At 49.4% G+C, this 7671-nt stretch overlaps 1 long non-coding RNA gene across 1 annotated transcript; it reads left to right on the forward strand.

The window, feature by feature from the left end:
* The first annotated feature begins 1332 nt into the window (after nucleotides 1-1332).
* On the forward strand, nucleotides 1333-4193 carry LOC131830282 (uncharacterized). Its single transcript, XR_009353097.1, has 4 exons — nucleotides 1333-1422; nucleotides 1826-1924; nucleotides 2132-2217; nucleotides 3049-4193. It is a non-coding gene; the product is annotated as an uncharacterized LOC131830282 (long non-coding RNA).
* Nucleotides 4194-7671: the final 3478 nt, after the last annotated feature.

The raw sequence follows: 7671 nt of genomic DNA on the forward strand, positions 1-7671 counted from the left end.
TCAATTTCTCCCTCTGTCCAGTCCTTCTTCTTTCTAGTTCTTTCTCTTGCACTAGTGAAAACCCTAAGGCCATGCCCCAGTAAACTTCCAGCACCATGGACCCCATCCCAAAGTTGGCTTCCCTATCCAGCCTGCCTACCTGTGGACTACTGCAGGACAAGGGTGGTTGTTTGTTTGTTGTTGTTTTTTAAGATTTTATTTATTTGACTGAGAGAGACACAGTGAGAGAGGGAACACAAGCGGGGGGAATGGGGGAGACAGAAGCAGGCTTCCCACTCAGCAGGGAGCCCGAAGTGAGGCTCTTTCCCAGGACCCCAAGATCATGACCTGAGCCGAAGGTAGATGCTGAATGACTGAGCCACCCAGGCGCCCAGTGAAGAGGTTCTGTAAAGTGTCATGTAGCCACTGTTGCCTCCCATCAATGTTGTCATAACGGCAGGCTCTGCCTAGCTGGTGTGATGGGTTCAGCATACTTTGGCCAGGAAGTCCAGTGAATGAACACCCAGCTTTCTTTTTTCTCCTAAGGACAAGGTTCTTTGCACTCTGCTTTTTGTCTTCTGATTGGAATAACCTTCCCAGATTGTCCAGACTGTCTCTCAGGAAGCCCAGCCATTGTCCCAAGGATCTAGGGGTTCAAACTGCCAGGGTTCTATTACCCATATCTCATTCTGTGCCCCAAGAATCAGGAGCTAAGTGCCCACTGGATATCTCTCCTACATGCTCTGGATATACTCCTAGCTGGGGATCCTAGCCTTTATTTAAAGCATGCACTTTCCTCCCAAAAACCAAACCATCCATCCTTGGTGTGTGGGAGTGGTGGTGACAACAGATCTCAAATGAGGCCTGAGTACAGGGTCTCCTCTACTTTGAGCCAAGACTTCCTTCCTTCTGGACCTTGTTTACAACTCCATCCCAAATAAAGCAAGCCTAGGATCCCTCTCCTAGGAAATAGGGATGAGCACAGGCAATGGTCTCCAATTACTGTTACCCTTTTAAGTATGCCCACACTGTCTCACTACTGGGCCTCCAGCCTTTCAGCATCTTGGGAGTCACATGGCAGGAAGGGACACTGGCGGGTGAATCAGATCTTCTACTCCATCCCCTCTCCTGGGCCCTGACCCAGAATGTGTGCTTCTCAGGAGTGCAATGGCCTGCATTTTTCCTAGAGCTTTCCCTGCAAAGCGGCAGGCACTGAGCGAGGAGCCAGTGGTGTGGGGGATGGAACTTTCTCACCCTACTCCTGTTCTGACATCACAGGCCTCACTTTCTGACACTAATTGGTTGCCATGGAAACCAGTTCCTCAGAGTACATGACGACCTGAGGTGGAGGGAGGGAGAGCCACAGGAACCAGCCCTGCCACAAAGAATCCACAGAGCCCCTCAGCATCAAGCACGGCTGCCCAGGGTCCCTATCCTCTGCTGGTACATAGGCTTTGCACATAAGGAGAAAAGTCCACCAGCTCACGAAGATGCCCCAGGACGGCACAAAGATAATCCAACTTCACCACTCCTCCCATTTCCCACTTCATGGGGAAATCTGTCTTTTCTTTGAGAGGGGAGCTCTTGCTGCAAAGTCATAGTCCAAATCGAGAAAAGTCAGCCACGTCCCATGGAACAAACGGCTATCAGATGTTATATGGACAGCTCTCTCTCTCAGTCCTGGAAAGGAAGTCCTCTTTTCTAAGAAATTGTCTTTAACTACCCTGAGATCATGACCTGAACCGAAACCAAGAGTCGGTTGCTGAACCAACTGAGCCACCCAGGTGCCCCTTACACATCCTTTCATTCATTCAACAAGCATTTATGAGCCCCTGGTATGTTACAGACCCAGTGCCAGGCCTGAGGGATCCACCCAGGAGCTGATAGGGACCTGCCTCTATGGAACTCACGCCCAGCATCTTCTACACTCATGTCCATCCTTTTAGTAAGTAGCTCTGGGTTTTCTTTCTTCATTCTAGTCCCCCAATGTGGTAAGATGTCTGGTTGCTGATAGCGTCGGCAATCCCCTTCCGCCCCTGGGCTTCCCAAGAGTAGAGACCTTGAGCCTACTCAGATACGTTTTTGCCTGACACTAGACTCCAAGATTTGGGGCCCCTCAGCCTTCCACATCACCCCGTTCTCTCTGAACCAGCCTTTCAAGGACCCTGGATTCCTCTACTGTCTTTCAAGGCCACGGGAGTAGAAGAATGGATAGGACTTGAGGATGGTGGCAGAAAGGTAGGTCTGCGGTGTGCCCATGGGAACAGGTACACGAGCTGGAGGCACACAGCCATGTCTTCGTCCGCCGGCATCCTGTGGTCACGCACGCGCACTTCCACTGGCTGTATCTGTGACTTCTCCCAAATCAGCCAATGTGGGGATGTGAGCATGTGTGTGATTCCACTTATGAGCGTGAGTGAGCATGTGTTCAGGGGAAGGGGAATTTAGGGGTATGTCTCTATGTGTGTTTTTTCCAAATGCTTGGCTTTTTTCAAAATGGCTTAGAGCACTACTGTCATTTATGGGGTTTAAAATGTCAGAACAGGGCCCGTGGGGAGGCAGGGGAGATTAAACTGCAAACAGTGAAGGTTATAGATGACGTTTCTGATAGGCTGACAGGCAGACTCAAATGATGCTGCACTTTAGCAATCATTTAAACACACACATGCACACACACACACACACACACACACACACACCAGCTTCTCTCTCCATATTTTAATGGCACATTCTGAAGGCTAAAAACATAACATAGGCCATGTCTAGAAAACCAGAGCTCTGCTTTCAGAACCCAACCCGCAGCTGTCTGGTGGGGTGTGTGTATGTGTGTGTGTGTGTGTGTGTGTGTGTGTTGTGTGTGTGTGTGTGTGTGTTTACTCAAATGCGCCTACCTGTTCCAAATGAACACATATACTTATTTATATTTTGAGTCTGCATTTGTTAATTTCATGTCACTTTTATACAGCATCCTATGTGATTAACAAAATACATCCCATCTCACAGTCGACCCAAGCATCATGACCTCATGTATAAAGTAGGCAGGGTCGAAATTACTACCCTATTTTACAGATAAAAGAATACTGAGGTGCCAAGAGGTCCAGAGGGTTTCCCAAGACCACCCAGTGGGAAGTAACAAAACCAAGGTTAGAAGCAGAGCCTTTTTGTACTTATTCAGAGTCCTTTTCTTGAGGTTGTGGTTCTCAACCTGGGCAATGCTTCAGAATCACCTGCAGAGCTTCTAAACCCCACCAGGCCCCCAGAGACTGCCACCCAGTTCTGGTGGTGACCCTTACAGGACGTTTTTGAAGACTCCTGGTTATGCTCACAGGTAGGGGACATCTCGGGCATCTAATTAGGCTTGCATCCCCTCTGCGTGAATGTGGATTCCAGTCTCCTCCCTGCTCAAGGTCTATCTCTGCATCTACCTCCCAGAAGACTTACTATCCGGGAGGATCGGCAGCTCTATTTCTTCTGCTTTCACCCACCCCTGCCAGACTGTGGAGGTTTAGAAAGTTCCTCAGCTCAGCCTGGTGAGTGCAGAGACTATCGGCTCCGGGGCCCACCATTGGGGCCACCGGACATGGGGTTGACTGTGTTGTCTTGGCAAGCAGGAAGGAGGAGAAGCAGCCCCACCTGGCCCCGTCAGCCAGGAGAAGGCCAAGGGGGTGAGGAGTAGCCCTGAGTGACCTAGGCTGAGAGGAAAGAGGGAAAGAGATGGAAAGAAAAGAAAGGAGAAGAGGAGGAGAGCCAACCCCTTGGAAGATTATTTCAAGCCGCTCTGTGCTGAAACCACCTCACCCGGCCACTGCAGGAGAGGTGACCTGGCACAGCATTCAGGAGCACAGACACGGCGGTGGCCTGTCTGAGCTCTAATCCAGGTTCTGCTTATGAGTAGCATGACTTGGCTCCAGGAGGAAGGAAATTACCCTTCAAAATCCAGAGCAGAACGGTGCCTAGCTGACTCAGTCAGGAGAACATGAAGCTCTTAATCTCAGGGTTGTGAGTTCAAGCCCTACCCTGTGCCTCCATTTCCTTATCATTAAAATACCGATTATAGCGGTGCCTGGGTGGCTCAGTCATTGGGCGCCTGTCTTAGGCTCTGGTCACGATCCCAGGGTCCTTGGATCAAGCTCTGCTTCAGGCTCCCTGCTCAGTGGGAGGCCTGCTTCTCCCTCTCCCACTCCCCCTGCTTGTGTTCCCTCTCTCGCTGTGTCTCTCTCTTGTCAAATAAATAAAATACGGATTATACTAAAAGGACGTGCATCACAGGGCCTCTAGGAGGATTTAGGGAGTTCAGGTAGAGCCCCCGACATAGTGTGAGTTCTGGGCAGGGGGTAACTGTTACTATTCTGCATAGTTTGATGCTTTGGAACTCTACGTCCTTGAAACTCTTCCTATCTTCCTGAACATTCCTTCTCGGTCTTCTTTGGTAGCCCTGTTCCTCTGCCCTCCCTCTGAGTCACTGGTTCTCAGTCTAAGAAACTCTTAGAGCTTATACCCGGAGATTCAGAATATTTGTTTGGGATGGGGTCTAGACACAGGTGTTTCTCAAATTCCCTGGCTAATCCAAATGCCAAGGTTAAAAAACACCCCTCTGAGGGCTGTCACTCCCTAAGTCTCTGCTCTTACTCCTTTCTCTCCTCACTCATCCTTCCCATGTAACCATCCTCCTTCCCATGGCCTTAATTACCATCCAGGAGCTGGTGACTCTCCAATCCATGTACCCTGACAACACTTCTTTCTGGAACTCCACAAGCTATTTTCAGCTCCCTGAATTTCCAGACACCTTAATTTCCAAATGTGTGATGATAAAATTCCTAACGTTCTCTCAGCCTCCTGCATATCTGCACTGAGATGTGCCCTAGACAAACCCTCCCAAGTACAAGTCCCCATCAGAACTCAGTATTTTGTACTTTGGACCCATCCTAGTCCATCTCTTCTATTCCCCTTCTCTGTCACTTCCAACCATTCACCCAGGCAGGAACCAGCAGCCAGGGATCCTCTCCCTCATCCCCATACGCAGTCCAGTCACGTACAAAATCCTGTCAGTGCCCGAAGGCGCCTTCCAGCCTCGTTCCTTGGGATCCCCACACGGGGGGCCATGCACAGTCCTGAGAGCCTCCTCACCCTTCTCCCACCTCCAGCTTTTTTTGGCCGTACCCTTTCCCCACTTTCTTCTTCATCCTCAGAGCTATTTTTTGGAAATGTCAATCACTCCACTGCTAAAGCCCTTCAGGAGAGAAGTCAACGTTGCACAGCCCTTGACTACGTGTCTCCCTCAAAGGACCCCACCCTCTGTGCATCACTCTCCCAAGTGTGCCAAGCTGTTGGACACCTCAAGGCTTTTGCCCATGCCACTCCCCTGCCAAATGCTCTTCTCTTCCCCTCCCATTCTGCCCACATTTACCCATTAGCTGAAGCACCCGACCCTCTAGGAAATACTCTCTGACTGACCACTCTCTTTTTGTCCCTGCTGCGCCCAGTAGTTACCGTCTACTGTGTTGGCTCTCACTGTGTCTTCTGTGTTTTCGTTTTCATGCCTGTCTCCCACACTGGACTGTGATCATCTGTAAGGCACGGGCCCTGTCTTATTTGTCTTTGAGGAGTACAGTGAGCAGGGAAGAGACCAGACCCCTAAGTTCTATAGGGAGTTTTTAAAGACCGGTTCTCTTGGCTAAAGCACTTGGTGAAGAATGCTTTGGGTTATGCTCTGGATTTTGTTTATTTAGTTGCTTGGGTTTTTTTTTTTAAGTAGTCTCCACGCCCAATGTGGGGCTTGAACATACAACCCTGAGATTAAGAGCTGCATGCTCTCCGGACTGAGCCAGCTAGGCACCCCTATGCTCTGGAATTTGAAGGGTAACTGCCTCCGTCCCGGAGCCAAGCCTAGGTATGAGCAGAGACCCAAATAAGTGTCCTCTGACACTGCCCCAAGGTCCCTCTCCTGGGTCGGCCTCTCCAGGCCCCAGAACTGGGAGCTCTGACCACCGTAACACCTGATGCCCCTTCGTGGCCCAACCACAGTGAGTGCAGTCTTCTTTCCTCTCTTTCGTCTGAGACCAGGATGGAATGCTGCCAAAGGATCCTTCAGAGAGAAATGAGCAAAAACTAAAAGCAAGCAAGCAAACAGACCTATAAATACTTAGCAATGCAGAAATGGACAGAATGCAAATGTCTGAATCTAATTTGTCACCCGTGCCTAAGGGAGAACATTCAAGAGTTGCCTTCTGGGGGCACCTGGGTGGCTTAATCAAACATCTGACTCTTGATTTTAGCTCAGGTCATGATCTCAGGGTCCTGGGATTGAGCCCTGAGAGGGCCTCTGCTTTGAGGCGAGTCTCTTTATCTCCCTCTCCCTCTGCCCCTCCCCCACCTCCCTCCCTCTCTTTCTCTCTCAAATAAATCTTAAAAAAACAAAAAAAAAGTTGCCTTCTGGATTTTGCAACCCTTGACTAAGAGAGTGCGTTCAAAAGTCACCCTTTCTTGGGGTGCCTCAGTGGCTCAGTTGGTTAAGCATCTGCCTTCAGCTCAGGTCATGATCCCAGAGTCCTGGTATCGAGTCCCCTATAGGGCTCCCTGCTCGTGCTCTCTCTCTGTCAAATAAATAAAAATCTTTAAAACAAAACAACAAAAGTCACCTTCTCTCCCCACCATTGCCCAAAGAAGGCACTAGGCAGGAATCCCAGTCCCATCCCAATAGGCGGGTAGCTGAAAAGTTGCAAAAGAAGCAAGTCCTTATCCTCCACAGAAGTGGAACTAGAGTATGGTCTAGAGAAACCAAAACACGGGCCCAGAGAATAGCCCCCAGACAGAATGTGGTCTCTGGGACAATCAGAGCAGTGTTTGCCTCACAAATGGGTGGACTTGCCCTGCCACAACCCCGTTTGCTAATATTCCTAGAGCCCGTGCCATATGTCGGCACTATGCCAAACACTAGATCAGCCTGAGTAACTCTCGCCACAACTCTGTGAAAGAGGGACTATCATTATTCCTGTTACAGATGAGGAAACTGACTGGGAATGAGGCTAAGTGACTTTTCCAAGGCCACAAAGCTGGTAAGTGGCTAAGCTAGGATTCGAATTCAGACAGTCTGACTCTAAAACCTAAAACTGCAGCCTCTTAACCCCCATACTTCCTAACACACATAGCAGGTGATTATTCACTATTTGCTAATAGTAATAACAGCTTAGATTTACTGAACATTCAACAATGTGCCAAGCACTGTGTTAAGCATTATTTCATTCACTAGACATGTATTATTATTATTCCCATTTTATAGATGAGAACACTGAGGCTAGGACAAGTTAAGAACCTTGCCCATGGTCCCAAAATTCGTAGGTGAAAGAACTGGAATACAAACACAGAGGGACAGATAAATGAATGACCAGAGGCACAGACAACCCCCCCCACAGGACAACTACCACCCTGGAGAGTGTCCATGAAGGAAAGGGCCCTTTCCAGGAGCTCTGACAAGGTCGCAGACACCTTGATAAAGACTGTGAGCTTTTATATAAAACCATGTGCTGGCAAAGACACCTCCAGTCTGGACAGCTTTACCCAGTTTAGGGCCCAGTGTACTCAGAAGTGACCCTAAAAGGCTGGGCTGGTTCCTCCATTCTCCCAGGCCTCTCCAGAGCACCCTCTCAGCAGCTCTTTCCACTCACAATAGCCTGGCACTTGGAATCTGGTTGG

The sequence above is a fragment of the Mustela lutreola genome, chromosome 4, assembly GCF_030435805.1.
Source record: "Mustela lutreola isolate mMusLut2 chromosome 4, mMusLut2.pri, whole genome shotgun sequence".
In the NCBI taxonomy this organism is placed as follows: Eukaryota; Metazoa; Chordata; class Mammalia; order Carnivora; family Mustelidae; genus Mustela; species Mustela lutreola.